A 21,356-nucleotide genomic window follows, 5' to 3' on the forward strand; every position below is an offset into this window, starting at 1 on the left:
AGGTACCTCCTAGCTATGCTCCAGACTGGCACAGAGGTGCCTCCTAGCTATGCTCCAGGCTGGCACAGAGGTGCCTCCTAGCTATGCTCCAGACTGGCACAGAGGTACCTCCTAGCTATGTTCCAGGCTGGCACAGAGGTACCTCCTAGCTATGCTCCAGGCTGGCACAGAGGTACCTCCTAGCTATTCTCCAGGCTGGCACAGAGGTACCTCCTAGCTATGCTCCAGGCTGGCACAGAGGTACCTCCTAGCTATGCTCCAGACTGGCACAGAGGTGCCTCCTAGCCATGCTCCAGGCTGGCACAGAGGTACCTCCTAGCTATGTTCCAGGCTGGCACAGAGGTACCTCCTAGCTATGCTCCAGGCTGGCACAGAGGTGCCTCCTAGCTATGCTCCAGACTGGCACAGAGGTGCCTCCTAGCTATGTTCCAGGCTGGCACAGAGGTGCCTCCTAGCTATGCTCCAGGCTGGCACAGAGGTACCTCCTAGCTATTCTCCAGGCTGGCACAGAGGTACCTCCTAGCTATGCTCCAGGCTGGCACAGAGGTGCCTCCTAGCTATGCTCCAGCCTGGCACAGAGGTGCCTCCTAGCTATGTTCCAGGCTGGCACAGAGGTACCTCCTAGCTATGCTCCAGGCTGGCACAGAGGTACCTCCTAGCTATTCTCCAGGCTGGCACAGAGGTACCTCCTAGCTATGCTCCAGGCTGGCACAGAGGTGCCTCCTAGCTGTGCTCCAGGCTGGCACAGAGGTGCCTCCTAGCTGTGCTCCAGACTGGCACAGAGGTACCTCCTAGCTATGCTCCAGGCTGGCACAGAGGTACCTCCTAGCTATGCTCCAGACTGGCACAGAGGTACCTCCTAGCTATGCTCCAGGCTGGCACAGAGGTGCCTCCTAGCTATGCTCCAGGCTGGCACAGAGGTGCCTCCTAGCTATGCTCCAGGCTGGCACAGTGGTGCCTCCTAGCTATGCTCCAGGCTGGCACAGAGGTGCTCCAGGCTGGCACAGAGGTGCCTCCTAGCTATGCTCCAGGCTGGCACAGAGGTGCCTCTTCTCCGATAAGGCTTTGAATGCGCTGTGCCACCCCGGCCTCGGTGTGGCACGTGTCCAGAACCTCGAGGGACCCCCCTGACTCGAGTCGTGATGTCCCAGCTGCAAACACAGTGAGCCCCAGCCCAGCAGGCATGCCTGGGCGTCCCTCGGTTTGTGAATGCCCTATTGCCCGGTGAATCCTTCCGGGACACTGGCATGTGAACACAGCCACGCTCTGGAACTCTTTACCCTTAAAACTTCGCGCTGAGACCGGTACTTTGCGTTTTCGCAAAGGTCTGAAAACATATCTGTTTCCTGCGTGATTTGTCTTGTCTAACTGAATGTTTCATCTGTTGAAGCTCTGTTCAAAGCGCCGGGATGCCCCAGGGTAGCTGTGCGCGATATAAAATGTTAATAATAATAATAATAATGTGTGTAACTCTTTCAGAGCTGGACAAGCAGTGCCACTCGTATGGGCTCACTCATGGGGTTTAACCTTGCAGGGCTGACTCGACCCTTCATCCTTCTTGCCCAGAAATGAGTTAACAGAAACCGCTGCACTATATTAAAGGGACAAGGGTTGGAATTCGCATTGATGGTCTAATGGTGATAACACCGAGAAGCTGCCACTTTTGTCCACAGTGAACGCCGGTGGGACCCGCGCCAAGTCCACTCTGCCTCAATGCCTGCCCCTGACTGCTTGCCGAACTGTTTACTCTTTTGGGGGGAGCGGAGGGGGCAAGTAATGGGGGCTGAGGGGGTTTCCCAGGACCGCCGCTGGCTGCCAACCCGAGAAGGGAATTCCAGAGCAGCGCGGGGGGAGAGGGCGGGGTGGGGCGCGCCTAAACCCCTATTTAAGGGCCCCTCCCTGCCGGCGCTCACAGGTCGAGCGAGCGGAGGCGCCGAGTGCAGTCCCTGCTTCACCGCAGCCCAATCCGAGGAGCTGATCGAGGACGCGGCTGGTGCTGAGGAGAGGTGCCCCTGGCACATTGACCTGAGAGAGCCAGCAGAGGGCGCTGTAACAGCAGAACACCTGGGACTAGCCAAGGTAAGGTGCTGTAGTGTTACCGACAAAACCGAGATACTTTCTGGCACACTCGGATATGTTAGCTGGAACTGGAAGAGGGCGCCACAATAGCAAGATTACCCGTCATAGATACCCAGGGTAAGGTGCTGGTGGTGGGAAGAGGTGCTCCCTGGCACAATGCACTGCGGTCGCCAGCAGAGGGCGCTATTGCAGCAGAATACCTGTGGTAGATAGCCAGGGTAAAGTGCAGGTGCCGGCAAGTGGTACTATGATAGCCGACAGAGGGTGTGAAACCAGGGTAAAGTGCTGCTGCCCATAACATAGGTGGGGTACCAGCACATTACTCTGCCCAAGGAGGGGATGTGCGCTACGCCCAGAGCTTGCGACTTTGGAGCTTGGTAAACAGGTTGGCGCCCCGCCGCCGGCTCAACACCCCGTGATTCTGGGAAAATCACTTATGCTTGGATTCAGAATAGAGTGACCAACTGGAATGGGTGCAAATTCAGGACGGCGAGTGTAAAAATTAAGGACAAAGGGTCAAAATTCAGGACACAAATTCAGGACAGGAGGTCAAAATTCAGGACAAAACTTCGGGACAAAAGGTAAGTTTTACAGACACATCAGAGGAGGTCGGGCAATAGAATATAATTAAGCCCATCCATATCCAAACATATTCAACCATTTCCAAACCTATCCCTCATGTATCCTTCCATCTATCATTTCACTCATCTATCCCTCGATCTACCCTTTCACTCATCCATCCATTATCCATCCACCCTTTCACCCTATCCATCGGTACACTCCTCCATCGACTCTACCATCCAGCCATCCATCATTCATCCATACAGCCTTTTATCCTTTCACTCATCCATCCATCCAGTTACTCATCCTTCCACTCATTCACCCTTTCAGTCATCAATCCATCCTCCCTCTCTCCATCGACCCTTTCACTTAGTCATCCTTACTTCTTTCCACCCATCCATCTATTCATCCACTCATGAATCCATCCATTGACCCTATCAGTCATCCATCCACCCACCCTTTCACTCCTTCACTCATCTATCCATCTAGCCTCCTTTTCACTCACTCATCCTTCCTTACATCCACCTGTTTACTCATCCGTCCATCCATTCACCCTTTCACTCATCAAATCATCAATCCATCCATCATTTCACTCATCCATCCACCCATTAACTCACCCATCATCCATTTGTTCACTCCATATTAACCTCTTCTGTCATTGTATAGAGCTATATAACAACAAGTAGCATAACACCTGCAACAAGCCAGAACTATTGGTTTTGTCAATGGTTGTTAGATGCATAAAATAAAAATGTAGCAATCATGGCTTCCTTGAATATAATATTGGAAATGCATAAGTTCTAAAATGAAGAGACTGTGAAAGAACTCTAGCCCCTTCTATTTAACTTCTTTCACCAGCTTCTTTTCTTGAACTGGATTCTCATGTTGCAAAATTGGCGTTTTTAGGTCTCGCGACCTATCGATGCGCGCATGCGCATCGAGCGGAGCGAGAATTCAAGTGGCGAAAACATCATGAAACCACCAGCTTTTTGCTGGCGTTTTCATGGCGTTTTCATGCAGTTCATGTGAACCACGTGAGCAACATGCACGCACATCCACGGCCAGGGCTTCTCCTCCCCTAATTATTCATGGCCGGCCGCAGGCCGGCCGTACTTTCAGTTTCCCGCTTCTCCTCCCCTAATCATTCATTCCCGGCCGCTCACAGCACATCAAAGGGCTTCGCCCAGCGTGCGCTCTGCATTCTCTCCCCAGCCAGCTTCCCCCAGGCCGTGTTCCCTCATCCCTCGCACCCCCTCCTCCTTCAGGCCCCCACCATTTGCTTCCATAGCCTTAATTTCTTCTCCGTTCAATTCTTTCCCATTCCTCAAGTCTTCCGTCCCCTTTCTTGCCTTCCTTCCTATTCCAAACATTATTCCCTCCGTTCCCGCGTTTCTTTTTCTTTCTTCCGTCGTCCCCTCCCATCCATCCGTACTCCCTAGCTTGCTTGCTCTCAGCCTTACTTCCCCGACTCCCTCCTATCATCCCTCCTGCTTTTAAGAACTGACAGTGCCACAGTGTTTTTTGCACACAGCAGTAATCCGCCTTCTATCTCTCGTTAATAAGGCACGACAACTGATAGCGTGTATTGTACAGAAAGGTCTTAGCCTTGAGAAAAGAATGTAATCCTGACCTTTGCTTGCTCGTTTTTTTCTCGCAAGCAACAACTTCACAGCAGTTAGCCGCGAGACGCTAAGTGCAAGACACACAAAGTAACATGACGCACGGCCTCGCCAAAACGGTTCTTGCAGGGATGATTTCAGTCGTGACTAATGGGCTGCCTCGCCCAGGGGTTGAAAGCCATTTGCAGACAAGCCTCGAAGTACAGTGCAATAGTACAGTGTACAGTGCCCATTCAGAGCAACTGCGGAGTTCCTGGAATGCTTCTGCAGTAACTCGACGCTCAGATTTCACTAATGTACTTGAGCAACAGGAAAAACAAGTCTCTCTACACAAATAAGACTCTAGGGTTAAACTAAAAATCCCATTCACAAAGGTTTAAGGAGGAAAAAACAACGATACGTTCATCTGATAAAAGCAATATCGGAGGTACACTATTAATTCCACAAGGAACAAGCATTGGCATAGCCAATAGGTCTCGCTTGTGGGAGCTTATACGTATTTTGTTTTGCAGCACAATATCCTTGTAACTAAATACTTATAAGGTCCCACAAGCGAGACCTATTGGCTATGCCAATGCTTGTTGCACCTTTCTTCTGTCTGACAGAAGGCCCTGCCCTAGACAGAGGCTGGGGGAGACCCACCATATGCGATACCAGCCTAGACTGGACCATGTGCATTCTGCATGTGGCAATCAGCCAGCACAGAACGACAAGGCAAGGGTGGGGCTGCTCTTATGCTCCGAGGAGGAGTGCGAGGCGGCCCCATCAGAGAGTTGAGGCTTCATGCAGGGAACAGTGCTGTTCTCTGCAATGCCCAAAATTACAGACAAAAGGTGCCGGGAAAGGGATCCTCACGACAACGGATGTGAGGTCCAAATTGCGGACAGACCGTGAAATTTATGGACAGTTGGTCACCCTACATCATCACATAAAGATGCACCCTCACATACACACACAGACCATCACCCACACATGTCACATCATATGCACAGAGTAGGAACTCACATAAATCCAATGACATCAGAAGTTGCAAAAACAACACAAACACGCATACTCTCACCATCGTCAACCATAAATTAAAATCATATATGCTTAAAATGTGAAAATGGGCAATGTTTGGATCCGTAAAACCTCTGTTATTGACTCCTATATTTGCTGAGCCAGCATTTTACAGTGACAGAAGAACAGGCAGCTCACCCAGTCTAAAAAAAAAAAAACAAGACACCTTCCTTGCTCTGGGTGTGGTGGACACTTCGGAAAAAGTCCCTAATAAAATTAAGGCGAAAGACTTTGGAAAATGAAGCGCTTTTGCAGCTTTGGGAAAGAACTATGGCGAATAATGAAAAAACGATCTCAGATTCTAAGTTTCTTAAATTTACTTGAGAACACTCATCCACAGGCTCAAATACCTCAGTGGTATTAGACCAGAGCCAGGTCTATCAAAGCTGTGTTTTGAGTAAATCTATTGCAGGCTGCACAGTCTTTTATGAGCGTAGAGCAATCCTGTGACTTGTTCAGAAGATGAGACACCAGCATCATCCAGACGACCAGGAACTCTTAAATCAGTTTGGGGGAACTGACCCTGGTATACGCATTTGTTCAATTTGCCACACTGTTCACCAATATAATGCATATTATACCAATTTGGATTTTTTTTCATTTGTATATTTCTGAACCCTTCTAGGTTTTTTTCAGTGTACCTACTGGTGTGACATAGTAGAAGTGTTTTCTGATAAATATCAGACCTCTTACAATAATACCTTTGGGCACCTTCATTTATCACTAGTTTCAGAACAAAACCAGAATGCCGTGAGCACCTATTACATTACACAAGGTCACATTAGTTTGTAGGCACGGGAGATTAAGAGATTTGCCAGAATAACATGATGTTTAAATTTGTTTTTGTTTTTTTATTGTGTTTTAGGTCTCGCCTCTCAATGCGCATGCGCATTGAGCGGAGCGAGACTATAGGGGCTTAAACAGACTTTACCTAGACTGGCGATTTGGTGCTGTGCCCGTGCGCTTTTAGGTCAATGCGCAAGCGCATTGACCTAAAATGCGCTTGCACAGCATCAAATCGCCAGCCATCTGTTCCCCAGCTTGCCGCCTCCACTCCTGCTCTCTCCTGGCTGCTCCTCCCCTAATTATTCACGGCCGGCCATACTTTCACGTGTCTCGTTTTATCTCGCTTGCTGCCTTTCTTTACGGGTCGAAGAGCGTTTTAGAACTCGTGACATTAGAGTAATTCAACTACTTGCCACATTTTAACTTTTACCTACTTGACACTGTGCTTTGTGACACGCACACTATCAAATGCTAAAGTTTCTATTTTTGCTTACCCCCTCTTTACACCTCAAATACAAATGTAATTTTTCTTTATTTTTAGTTGCAAAATGTTCTCCTAATTAAGGCTCCCTTAATAAAATATTATTTTCTATATATTAATGTAATGTGTTGTGCCACGTGAAACCCCCTACCAGACCCCACTTAAGCCACTTCACTCTGCATTTTGGGGCATGTAGTTTGCCGCAATACTTTTAATCTTTAGTCGCAAAGTGGCAACGTCTTGGTGTAAAACATATGCTGGCAGGTTTTCCACTAGGAAACTGGCCACGTGGCTGCTGTATCATTCGACAAGATGCCTTTTAAATCTATTATCTGGTTAGTGAGAAAGCTGTGTATGCAGATAACGCTAGTAAACATCTTTACCCTCGAATTAAATACAATGACTAACGTTTCCTAACCATAACAAAGACGTGTTTAATGGTGTATAAATGTCAATCGCGTGACATGTTGTGGTAGCTTTAGAGTCCGTTTTTTTTTATCAACAATTATTTCTGGGACTTTCAATAGCTCCTGTATGCATATTGATGTTGCATTAAAAAGCAAAAACTGGCATTTTCATATATATTCAATTAAGGCCCAGTGTACCTGTGACATGTGCGGGCAACTTATTTCTCAGTGTTTAAGGTCTGATTTGATTGTGTTCTCCGCAGTTTACCCAGCCCCCCGTCTTTGTTATAAAATGTTTTTGCTTCATACACGGCCAGGCATAGCTTTCTTGAAAATCGCCGCCCACCGGGTTTTTTTGGCAACCCTTTAACTCTCGCAGGAAACGGCTTGTCAGCAAAACGACGGAGCCGAGAAAAATAGCTAGAGTCGGAAGCACGCTTCAGCAACAGCGCTGGTTAGGAAAGCAGCACATTTTACACCCACATTTATTCCGAGATACTTAGTTAACACTTCTTGTAAAGTGCCTACAAAGTATATGTACAGATCTCGGTCAGGTCCCCGTGAAAGAGAGTGAGTGGCAAGACCGTTCTCAATATTTATTTTATATCTGTTCGTTGACTCTTTTGTAGGGCAAAAAAAATGAAGCTTGTAGACTGCTTAGACTAAAATGTCAACATTGTAGGATGACGAGATTAAATACACTACAAATAGTGACGCTTCACTAACATAGAAGTAGGACTACAAGTTTACCCAGAGGCACAGAATGAATTATCGAGTTCGCCAACAAAGTATTATCCCTGTTAAATATTATATATTTTTTAAGGTCCGTAACTAATCATAATCACAGTGGAGACTCCACATTAAACACTGCAAACATTCAAGGAACTGCATCTTTTTCTTGCTGTGCAGACCACTGAAGGCTCTTGTTTTTCATCTGCTACGGTTTTTGATCTGAAACTGATTCATAAATGCAGTTTGTTTGCTGGACTGTTACACACATGCTATGTGGGACATGGCCAGTGAGATCTTGGGCGCAGTTTAGGAATACCTTAAGCCCTCTTTGGCCCAGACGATACATGATGGCCAATGCGGCTGAATAAGTTATCTGCGCAGGTCTGGATTGTATGTGGAGAGCAGTGTTGTTTGTCGGCATGTGTGGAGGCATTCCACAGGATTCTCCAGAAACGTGCAGGCCCTCAAGGATATGCCTTTGATGGGTCCCCAGCTTGGCGCCTCCGCTCCTGCTCTCTCCTGGCTGCTCCTCCCCTAATTATTCACGGCCGGCCGTACTTTCACTTTCACGGCCGGAAGGCCGTGTCTCGTTTTTTTTTTTGCTTGTTTTTCTTGTTTCTCTTATTGTGCTTGTGGCCCGAGACAACCTGACACATTTACAGCCATGTTTATTTCAGTGCGTATAGGAGAGGAAGGGAAAGCTTTCCCCAACAGCTGAGGTACTGTACTGACTTTGTTAGGCTACTAGGGTGAATTAAGTGTTGTAAATATTTAAACAAATTAGAATAATTAGCCAGCATGAAATGTGTTCACATGTCGCATGGCAGTGCATTTTCACAAAACGAAACGTTTGTATTTACAAGCCTGTTTCTTTTTATAGTCATGTAAATACAACACCTATTACATTACAAATGCTATGGGAGTCACGTTTGTGAAAAGTTAAAACTATTGGCATTGTAAATGACAAAGCTATTACTTTTGCTATTTACAAGACCAACACATAAAAAAAATTGTCATTTACAAAACCAATAGCTCCAAGTTTTCTAATGCGAGACCAATTGCATTTCCAATGCTTGTTTCCATTTGTAACTGGATAGGAAACAACAAATTCCTTACAGAATAGTTTGGTCTTCTCAGCCACCTCTTCGGCCGTATCACCACACTCAATGACCCCAGCCCCATAGCACAATACTTTTACATTTCTAGTCTGTAAATGAAAACCGCCTGGAATTGCGCCTAATAAAAAAGGCCACACTTCCAGGCCGTCTTCATTTACACTTCTTAGCTATTGCATGTGCAACCCCCTGGGAGTGCAGTCACTGATCCCCTGGGGGGGGGGCGCCGCACAGTATGAAGACCTCTGGCAGGAAGAGGCCCAGCAAATGCTGTATCTGTACGGAGGGGCTCACCGCCCTTTATCATTCTGGGTTCTGTGTTGATTAAGTAGTTAGTCAAACAGAATGATAAAGGCCGATAGCAATCTGTGCCCAGTGGGGAGGAGCTGTAGCAGGTCTTTCACTTCACAGAAGTGCGAGCTGGGCCCCTGCAGTGAGAGTTAGAGAACTCTCAGGCTGCTTGCAGGAGGGACAGCTTGCACCAACGGCCAGAATTACAGACAAAAGGCGTCCGTGAAAGACTTCCTGACTAACCCTGGGCGTAGTGAGCAGAGTGGGGCTCCGCGGAGCTACGCGAAGTGGGCACAAAACTACGCCCACCCGTGCACTCCGCGTAGCCCCACTACGCGCCACCCGCCTCCCTCCCGCCCTCCCTAAATACTTAAATAAAAGGATAGAAAGCTTTTAAAAACACTTACCTTGTCCGCCGCGTCCCCGGGGCTCCCTCTCGCCGTCCCGCGATTCGCGCCGCCACGATTCAGATACTAATGCGCATGCGCGGGCGCCCGCGCATGCGCATTAGTATCCGAAATGGCGGCGCGAATCCAGGGACGGTGAGAGGGAGCCCCGGGGACGCGGCGGACAAGGTAAGTGTTTTTAAAAGCTTTCTATCCTTTTATTTAAGTATTTAGGGAGGGCGGGAGGGAGGAGGGTGGCAGCCGGCTACGCACCGTCTGCGGAGCGCGCGTAGTGCCGCCTGGCTACGCCCGCTACGCAAAATGCATAGGAGACGGCACTACGCGCACTCCGTGCACGGAGCGTAGCTGGCCGCCCACCGTTATTCCTGACGGACAACGGACAAGAGGCCCAAATAACGGGCAGTCCGTGAAGTTTACGGACGGTTGGTCACCCTAATTCAGAAACCTGTCATGGACCCCAGCGCAGCCCCCAAAAAGGCTGCGGTGCTTTGTGTGACAGGGAGGGGGCAGGAGAGCCCCATCTCTACAGAGCTATGGCTCTCCCCTCCTCTCTCCCTGGCGCTGATTCCAGCTGCTGTGCGCCGCGCACACACCTTAGCGCCATAGTGCTAGGGAGGGGCCTGAGTCTACCATAGGTTTTGTACTGGAAGGGTATCCTTCCTGTTCAAAATATTTTGGTCTGACACACTTCAAAGATTTTCCTACTCTCCTACACACTACTACACACTCTCTACTATTCTTTACTACTCACTCAATATTACACACTCTCTACTACACACTCGCTACTACACACTCTACTATTCTATACTACTCACTCTATATTACACAGTCTCTACACACTCTCTACTACACAATCTCTACTACTCACTCTACTACTCTACTGCACACTCTACTACTCTACAACACACTCTCTACTACACACTCTCTACTCTTCTTTACTACTCACTCTATATTACACATTCTCTACTACACACTCTCTACTACACACTCTACTAATCTCTACTACTCACTCTATATTACACTCTACAACACACTCTCTACTACACACTCTACTACACACTCTACTACTCTCTACTATTCTCTACTACTCACTCTATATTACACACTCTACTACAAACTCACTACTCTATACTACACACTCTCTACTACACTCTACTGCACACTACTACACACTCTACTACTCTTCTACACACTCTCTACTACTCTCTACTATTCTCTACTACTCACTCTATATTACACACTCTCTACTACACACTCTCTACTACACCCTCTACTATTCTCTACTACTTACTCTATATTACACACTCTCTACTACACACTCTATTATTCTCTACTACTCACTCTATATTACACACTCTCTACTACACACTATCTACTACACACTCTACTATTCTCTACTACTCACTCTATATTACACACTCTACTACACACTCTCTACTACTCTCTACTGCACACTCTACTACTCTACTACTCACTCTCTACAACACACTCTCTACTACACACTCTACTACACACTCTCTACTACACACTCTCTACTATTCTCTACTACTCACTCTATATTACACACTCTCTACTACACACTCTCTACTATTCTCTACTACACCCTCTCTACTACACACTCTACTACACACTCACTACTCTATACTACACACACTCTACTACACTCTACTGCACACTCTACTACACACTCTACTACTCTTCTACACACTCTCTACTATTCTCTACTACTCACTCTATACTACACACTCCACTACACACCCTCTACTACACACTCTCTACTACACTCTACTACACACTATCTACTACTCTCTACTACACACTCTCTGTACTGAGATTGATTGGTTATGTGCTGCCATCTGCTGGCCAGCTGTAGCCTAGCATTCTTTAATTTGATTTCGCCAAAGCCGGACGTCTTTGTTCAGCTGTACTCGAAGGTCACAGAAAGTGGACTTTCACTGTAAGGACACAAGACCATTCTTATTGTTGGATGCGGTGGTAAATGGTTGGTAGCGTGTCCGTCCCCATAAGAGGTGCCTTTTGCTGCTGGTGTACGGTGGACTTGGAGTACTTCCGTTATGGCATCTGCCTGTGCTTTAAATGGAAACATAGAAGTGCAGGCACCCTGTACCAGAGTACCTGCTTGTTTCTAAGAAGTGCCGGTACTCTCCAATTAAAAGTATTATGTCACTCTTGAGAAGTGCAGGTACTCCCCCTCGCAAAATAGAAAAGCGCAGTTATTCAGTACCGAACAGTACCGGCCCATTTAAAGCACTGGCAGCTGCTAATGTATGCTGGGCAGATCAAGACGCTTGTGTGCAGCATCATGATCCCCTTGTGCGATCCCCTTGTGCCTATTGACTTTCACATGGTTGTCTGATACAGATGGTCCTGCTCCCACATAGGAGGTATCCCACCTACTGTTACTAATTCCCAGAAGAATATGTCTCTCTCACCTCATGGAATTGTCTCCTTGATTTATCATTCCACCGCCTGTAATGTATCTATAGTACACACACTCTCTACTATACACTCTCTACTACACACTCTCTACTACACACTCTCTACTACTCACTCTACTACTCTACTGCACACTCTACTACTCTACAACACACTCTCTACTACACACTCTCTACTCTTCTTTACTACTCACTCTATATTACACATTCTCTACTACACACTCTCTACTACACACTCTACTAATCTCTACTACTCACTCTATATTACACTCTACAACACACTCTCTACTACACACTCTACTACACACTCTACTACTCTCTACTATTCTCTACTACTCACTCTATATTACACACTCTACTACAAACTCACTACTCTATACTACACACTCTCTACTACACTCTACTGCACACTACTACACACTCTACTACTCTTCTACACACTCTCTACTACTCTCTACTATTCTCTACTACTCACTCTATATTACACACTCTCTACTACACACTCTCTACTACACCCTCTACTATTCTCTACTACTTACTCTATATTACACACTCTCTACTACACACTCTATTATTCTCTACTACTCACTCTATATTACACACTCTCTACTACACACTATCTACTACACACTCTACTATTCTCTACTACTCACTCTATATTACACACTCTACTACACACTCTCTACTACTCTCTACTGCACACTCTACTACTCTACTACTCACTCTCTACAACACACTCTCTACTACACACTCTACTACACACTCTCTACTACACACTCTCTACTATTCTCTACTACTCACTCTATATTACACACTCTCTACTACACACTCTCTACTATTCTCTACTACACCCTCTCTACTACACACTCTACTACACACTCACTACTCTATACTACACACACTCTACTACACTCTACTGCACACTCTACTACACACTCTACTACTCTTCTACACACTCTCTACTATTCTCTACTACTCACTCTATACTACACACTCCACTACACACCCTCTACTACACACTCTCTACTACACTCTACTACACACTATCTACTACTCTCTACTACACACTCTCTGTACTGAGATTGATTGGTTATGTGCTGCCATCTGCTGGCCAGCTGTAGCCTAGCATTCTTTAATTTGATTTCGCCAAAGCCGGACGTCTTTGTTCAGCTGTACTCGAAGGTCACAGAAAGTGGACTTTCACTGTAAGGACACAAGACCATTCTTATTGTTGGATGCGGTGGTAAATGGTTGGTAGCGTGTCCGTCCCCATAAGAGGTGCCTTTTGCTGCTGGTGTACGGTGGACTTGGAGTACTTCCGTTATGGCATCTGCCTGTGCTTTAAATGGAAACATAGAAGTGCAGGCACCCTGTACCAGAGTACCTGCTTGTTTCTAAGAAGTGCCGGTACTCTCCAATTAAAAGTATTATGTCACTCTTGAGAAGTGCAGGTACTCCCCCTCGCAAAATAGAAAAGCGCAGTTATTCAGTACCGAACAGTACCGGCCCATTTAAAGCACTGGCAGCTGCTAATGTATGCTGGGCAGATCAAGACGCTTGTGTGCAGCATCATGATCCCCTTGTGCGATCCCCTTGTGCCTATTGACTTTCACATGGTTGTCTGATACAGATGGTCCTGCTCCCACATAGGAGGTATCCCACCTACTGTTACTAATTCCCAGAAGAATATGTCTCTCTCACCTCATGGAATTGTCTCCTTGATTTATCATTCCACCGCCTGTAATGTATCTATAGTACACACACTCTCTACTATACACTCTCTACTACACACTCTCTACTACACACTCTCTACTACTCTATACTACACACTCTACTACACTCTACTACACACTCTCTACTATTCTTTACTACTCACTCTATATTACACACTCTACTAAAAAATCTACTACACACTCTCTACTAAACACTCTACTATTCTCTACTACTCACTCTATATTACACACTCTCTACAACACAATCTACTACACACTCTCTACTACACACTCTACTACTCACTCTCTACTCTCTACTACTCACTCTCTATTCTCTACATACATATATATACATCTGCATATCTATATAAATACATGCATACATATACATTTACATATATGCATTCATATGTATGTTATGTACAAGAAAGTTTGAAAAACACTAATAAAAGCAAAGCTAAAAAAATCTAATTATAAACAGAATTTCTTTAACTTATGTGAGGGCGAGACCTACTGCATTTTCAATGCTTGTTTTAAACACTTTTCATATGCTGCTAAAAGAGGAACTTTTCTGTAGTAACTAGCGGTTAAAATCCAGTGTTCTTAGAGCCCCGATGACCCCTTCGGTTGGAAATGTTTTAAGTACCATGTTCTCCACTTTGTAGGACTGTTGTAATGGAATCCATTTGGTGGTGTGTGTTTGTGTTTCTGACAGTGAGGTTCGCACATTTACTAGCCAACGACGTCTGTATTAACTGCACTGTTCTGACCTCCAATTCTGTTTTGATAGAGAAAGGTTACCTTGGGGCTGCGCTTCAGTATACGACTGTTTACATTTTTTTTGTAAATACCATACTTGTTTAAATCATGACTAAGTGAGTTTTTATTTATTTATTTAGTTAAAATTTTTTTTTGCCAACTAGGCATAGAGCAACCGCAAAATAAATAGTATTATATTGGTCCTTTTAATTATGTTTAACCTTGGCAGGAATCCCTGTAAATAAAGCATGTGCGCTAGGGATGCTTGAGTAAATTTGAATTTTCATGATTTTCAAAAATTCACAGCCTCCCACCACATTACTATTGCACTAATCACGACATCAGGCAGTATTTGAAGTAGAAAGATTTATGATGAAACTTAATAAATGTATTATACCAGATGGAAGAGGCAAGAAAAGCTTGATGAAAGTTGGAGCCGTTTGTAAACAGTGAGCGTATCAGGTGTTGTGAGTATTTTAAAATAGGATGGTTAGCTATAAAGGTACAATTGGATCTAAAACAGGTGTCGTAAAAAGAGAATTCATGTAGTAGCGAGCGTTCAAAATTGATCGAGGAGGGTATCGATTCATCGTGATACTGCTTGTTCAATGCATAAACTTGTCTGATTAAAAATGCGGTGAGATGTAATTTAAAATTAGGGAATCGAACACCCCCTTTATTTTTTGGTTTAATTAATTTAGAAAATGCAATACAGCAGGTTTGCTGTTCGGGGAAATTTAGAACAAAGGGAGTTAATTTGGTTAAAGTAATAATTGGAGATCTTAAAGAGTAACATAGATAGTAAGAATAGAATGAATGGTACAATCATCATTTTAATGGTGTCCAATCTACCCCACCATGATAAATAGAGGGGAGACCAGGATGAAAATGAGTGTTTTAGACCTTGGTTTTTAATGTATTGAAATTGTGGGCCAGAGTTTGGGGGATGGTAGGAGAAAACCAAACACCTAGGTATTTAAATTTAGAGCGACACCATTTGAAGTTAGTGTCGGAACATATGAATTGATAACATGAGGAATTTAAAGGTGAAATCTCCGTTTTTGAGAAACTTAATTTATATCCAGATACTTTAGAATATAAATCCATTTCCTGTAAGAAGAGAGACAAAGCGGTTAGAGGTTTCGAAAGGTAGATTAAAATGTCATCTGCGTAGGCCGATAATTTAATTTCATGGGATTTGTGTTGGAAACACAATATCAAAGAACTATGGTGAATGCGTTCAAGAAAGGGTTTGGGCCATAAAAGAAATAAGAGAGGAGAAGAAGGGTCAACCTTGTCTGGTGCCCCTGTGTAAGTTAAAATAAGGTGATAAAAAACCATTGACAGAGACACACGCATGAGGTGCTGAGAATAATAACTTGATGAATGACATAAATTTGGGGTTGAAACCAAACCAGTGAAGGGTTTTGAACATAAATTGCCAATTTATGCGACCAAAAGCTTTTTCTGCATCGAGGGATAGAGCGGCTAGGGGATCAGGATATTGCTTTTCCATGGTGAGAATATTAGAAATCATCCTAGCATTATCTGAGGTGAGCCTGCTCTTAATAAATCCAGATTGGTCAGATTTTATAAGTAAGGGTATAACATCTGCTAGTCTAGAGGCAAAGATTTTTAGCAAACAAATTGCAGTCATAATTAATTCATGATATTGGGTGATAGTTTTGACAAAAGAAGTGGCCTTTATCATTTTCGAGTATGATTACAATGAGGGCATCAAGAAAGGAGGCTTCAGGTTTGGAATGTAATAGAAAAGAGGTGAAGAGATCGTGTAAGTGCATTGCAAAAATATAGGAGATAACTTCAATAGAGAAACAATCAGGGACAGGGGCCTTAGCTCATTTTAGAGATTTAATTGCATCTAAAATTTCCTGATGTGAGGGAAGGATTAGTATCATCTATATATAATGAGTGATAGTAAGACTGAAATGCGTTGACAATGTCTGAGTCAGAATATAGTAAGGTGTTATTGAGGGTATTACGAATAGGTCTAACAGCTATCCTTTCCAATTTAACTTTTAAATAGTTGGCTAACATTTTCCCTGCCTTGTTCTGGCCCCGCAGCGTTTGGATTTTATTTTGAGTACGATATTACAGGCGTTGATTGTAGCTAGTTTGTGTAAATCGGATTTAGCGTTGATGTGGTCTCATAGGTGAACCGGAGACTTAGAAGTATAATAAGTGTGTTCAAGTCTCTTGATCAGTTTGAGAGTGGAGAGATACTGGGAGTTTAATGATTTTTTTCTTTTGGCAGTATAGAAGATAGTGAATGCTCTAAAAGAGGCTTTAAAAGCATCCCAGTTGTTATGTACAGAAGTATCACTTTATTTATTAAGTTGGAAAAATTCATTTATAAAGCATGTAGCATCAGAAATGTAGGTTTGATCAGATAGCAAAGAGTTATTGAATCTCCATCTAGCATTTTTAGGCATAACGAGGGGTAAATCTAAAGTGACTGAGACAGGGGCATGATCAGAAATAGAAATGGAGCCATTCTCAGAAGATTGGAGTGAGGAGAGTAAGGATTTTGAAGTCAGAATATAGTAGATACACAACAAGGTATGATGTACATTTGAAAAAAAGTGAACTCTTGTTTGTCAGGATTACAAGTTTTCCAGGCATCAAAGAGGGGACAAGAGGCAATATCAGTTTAAAATGCTTTATGAGATTTGTCAGGTTTGAATTTACAATCTGATTTCCTATCGGAAAAGGGGACCATCCAATTATTGAAATCTCCAGCAACAATATTATTGGGATTAGAGATTGAGGATAGTTTTAATTTAATAGCATGCCAAAAGTCTGGGTAGAACTTGACTGGTCCATAAATATTTAAAAAGCTGACTTGTTCATTATGGACCATGGTATTGACTATTACCCATCTTCCACTCATATCATTTTCAGTTTTCAGTAGATAAAATTTAAAAAAGCAATCTGACAATTAAGTATCAATATGTGGAATACCTTTTGACGCTTGACAGGGTGACCCAGATCACAAAACAACATTAAACATGTTACATGCTACAGGCACAATGATGACGAACTGCATGGGTAACAATGGAAACAAAAAGACAACGTTCGTCTCAAATCAGGTAACATTACAGATATAATAAACACATAAGGAAGTAAAAAAAATATACATTCATGTAGGTATGAGGGAAGGAGACAAGAGGTAGGAAAGAAAAGGTGTAGTAGGAAGGAGAATACAGAGATCAAGAGAATAGAAGAAGAATAAAAGAGATAGAGAGAAGATGAGACAGATCAAGGACATAATGTCAGATCTGAATCGAGAGAAAAAGAGAAGATGAGTCGGGCATGTCCGCACTCAAAAGCAAGAACAGCAATGAAGAAAAAGAAATTAGGAGAGGTAGAAAATAAAGATATTTAGGCCATGTAGTTCATAGTTGGAAAGTAGAGAGAGGATAATGCGATTAAAAAAGTAACTATCTAACACTTTAATGACATTGAGTATTTGTGTCCATAGGTGATATAGTAATGGATTGCAGGAATAGCTTTAATTTAGATGGGTCTTCAAATGAGTGAGAGACACCTTTTGCAAAGACAAGGATGTAGAATGCCATTGTGGATGTTCATGGATTTCAGTTGAGGATGAAGAGCTAGATATTCCTTACGTCTAGCATTGGTAGCGTTGGAGAGGTCTTGTGAGATGAAGATATTGTGTCCAGACCAGACAAAACTGCGTTTTTCTCCAGCAACTTTTAATACGTGCATTAGGTCAGTAAATTCTAGAAATAGCATTATAATACCACAAGGTTTGCTAGAGTGAGGTTGAAGACGTCCAAGACGGTGAGCTCGCTGGATATTGAGAGGAGTGGAAGATTGAAGATTAAGAAGGTTGGACACAAATTTCTTTAAAAACGAAAGAAGACCAGGACCTTCAATGTTTTCAGGTACGCCATATAAATGTAGATTGTTCCTTCGGTTGGGATTTTTGAGATCTTCAGTATGTAATTTCTGTTTATGAATTTCTGGTTCCAGCAGAGGTACTTTGGTGGCCACATCCTGTAGGTTACTTATACGTTTTTCCATCACAAACATTTTACCTTCCATGTTGATCCAACGATCTTCAATCAACTGTAGTTTTTCATTAGTGGCATTCATGCATGGTTTTAATGCACGCAATTTGTCTAAAATTGAGTCCAAGGCTGGATTAGAGGATGATTGACCTGGAGATAGAGGGTCTCTTTTGACTCTTTTTGGTTTGATGCCAGATAAAGATGTTTTCGTACGATTAAGAGGATCTCTGGCCATCTTGACAATATGAACCTGTTGATGAGTATGTCTTTTAATAGAAGAAAGCCTACCCATACACTAAGTGACCAATGGTAGAGTTGTAAACAGGTTCAGACACTGTAGTAGGTAAATACCATGCTCAAATCCCAGGTAGTATGATTATAAAAGCATAGCACGCATACAGAAAAATAAAGGTACCCGCAGATTAGCGAATATGTAAGAGAAGCAGGATGTGAAATATCTTTTAGAGTAACATCTCACAGCTTGTGTATAATTTAACACATCCCCCTCATACATAAATTCATGTAGACTAGTGAGACAGATAGTAATGGCGTTATGACATGTAAACAAAGGATTTATGCATATTTTAGTATAAATGATACGATCATTAGACAGCATTGGAGACGATGACTCATTTTAAAAAAGACCAAAGTATTACATGGCATACAGGATATTAGGAGAAAGATAATGTAAGAAGCGTGTTAACAAAATGGCGCCATTATCCGTAAATACTCAGGATATCTCAGTCAATGATGTATGGAAATGAGGAAAATGAAGAATGGGGACAGCAGCACGCCTTGTATTACTCATCAAATCTTTGTTCCATCTGGCAAAGAAGTATTCAATAACATTATTGAAATGCGCACATAATACTCCTGACAATAGTAAAGATTGAAGTAATCCTTGGAGAAGTCAATTTGCCAGTGATGAGTGAGAATATTAAAATCTGTATGCACTATTCCTCTGAAGCTTATCATGTGTTTCATTCAATTAAATAAGAAGAGTGGAGTGCTCACCCAAGTGAAGAATGCCACCTCAGGAATCATAGAAAATGTGTTTGTGAATGGCACGCAAAAACAATGGCTGCATTCGTACCTGTGGAGCGGCGTTGGCGATAATTAGAAGAAAAGTCTAGTTGAGGCTCACCGTTGGTTCACATAAGTGCCACACACAGCGGAAGATAAGCCCAACCTGGGGAGCTTAAAATGAGCTCTGAACACGGACAAAAATCACTTCATTAGCTCCGTGAAGGAATGGAGCTTAGCAGATCGCCGCCATCTTGCTTAAGTGCTCAAGCCACGCCCCCAAGTCTTAATCTTGAAGGAATGCATTTTTAAGCTGAATCCTTCCTCTGCGTGTGAGCAGCCTTGATGGTCTGCTTTCACTATATAGGCCACCCAAAAATTGGGGGTGGGAGGCATCAATGACAATGATTTTTAACTTATTTTGACTTCTCTTGTTCTGTGACTATTGGCAGGCTGCATTTACCTACCAACCAATGGCCCCATGCCTGCACAGAGCAATGACTCCTGCATGATGTGCACAGCAGCTTATGTTTATCAGATTCACAAAGCACCAGTTACCCCAGTGACCATAGTGTTAGGCATATCCGATGGAGCCTTTAGTGCTCGTGAACTCTCACCCTCTGCTTCAAATCTCAACCTCTGCTCTCACATTGAGAATGACCACAGCAGTTCCTGCCAGCTGCTCTTGGAGGCTGACATTATTCGCAGTGTACCACGTGCATCAAAGTACCATTCACGTGCTAGGTGACGTGAGATTGATGGGACCAGCTGGTTCACGACCCTCTGCAAAGAGCATACACCTGAGTTTGCACAAAAGAATGCCAAACATACTCCTACACTAAACACAAGTAAAGTGCAGTGGAAACCCCATGTACTGATTCCATTGCTGACTGGGGTGGATGGACGGTGGTTCTGGTTGAAGGCAAGCAGCAGCCAAAACAATACAGAATGTGATCCCCAGAAAGAGGAAGACACCACACCACAGTGGCTGAGGACCACCACAGTTCTCCACTGTTTGCTGTTTCACTGCAAGTCCCTAACATATCCTCCCACTTCACTATATTTTAGAAGGAGCATCAGTGTTGAGAGCAGGGAATCCACAGTGCATCATGCATTATGCCCTCCTGCTGGCTCAAATTGCATCTGGGCCACTGCTGTTTTTCAGAGGCGACTGGCACCACAGCTGTTGGAGCTTGCAAAGCTACAGCAGGGGGTCACTAAGGAGAGGACAGTAACATTGATGGGGCATTCGTGTACCTATCTTTAGGAAGACATTTAAGTTTAAAGTTGCTAATAAGAGGAATGCCAAATCTGTGCCTTGAACCAGCAAGGTTTAAACAAAATTATTTAGTATAACAAAATCCAGAGCACTACACAAGTGTTATGTTTTCGGTCTGGCAATAGCAGATCGGACATTTAATTTCCAACAAGAATGCATAATTTGTTGACACGCAGGTTCAATGACCTCTGGAGAATTGAATAGAAAAAAGGGGTAGAGTCGGCCCAATATGAATATACATACCCATAGCGACTTCCGTAAACTCTCAACGTGAAGCGCACACTTTGAAAGTTTACGGAATCCACTACGGGCATATATCTTCATATTGGGCCGACTCTGGCCCTTCTTTCTATACGATTCTCGCTGTACTTTTTGGAAAATGCTGCTATGTTTTCGAGTACTATTTGACCCAGTGGTCATTGAAAATATAGACCTAGTCGCTTTGTACATATCTAGTCCTTGGGGCTCCAAATACAGTTTTTTCCGTCGTACTTCCTAATGTTCCTCTTCTAAATTACTGTATCTCATCACAGAA

At 43.7% G+C, this 21,356-nt stretch overlaps 1 protein-coding gene across 2 annotated transcripts in view; it reads left to right on the forward strand.

Moving 5' to 3' along the window:
- Positions 1-1,911: 1,911 nt before the first annotated feature.
- Positions 1,912-21,356, forward strand: part of LOC144767993 (guanylate-binding protein 1-like) — a 185,075-nt gene continuing 165,630 nt past the window's right edge. The window contains exon 1 of one of the 2 annotated variants that reach the window (XM_078651384.1): positions 1,912-2,079. The gene's annotated coding sequence lies outside the window, so the exon portion shown is untranslated. The remainder of the gene's footprint in view (positions 2,080-21,356) is intronic. The other variant, XM_078651383.1, reaches the window with a different exon arrangement.

The sequence above is a fragment of the Lissotriton helveticus genome, chromosome 7 (genome assembly GCF_964261635.1).
Source record: "Lissotriton helveticus chromosome 7, aLisHel1.1, whole genome shotgun sequence".
Taxonomy (NCBI): Eukaryota; Metazoa; Chordata; class Amphibia; order Caudata; family Salamandridae; genus Lissotriton; species Lissotriton helveticus.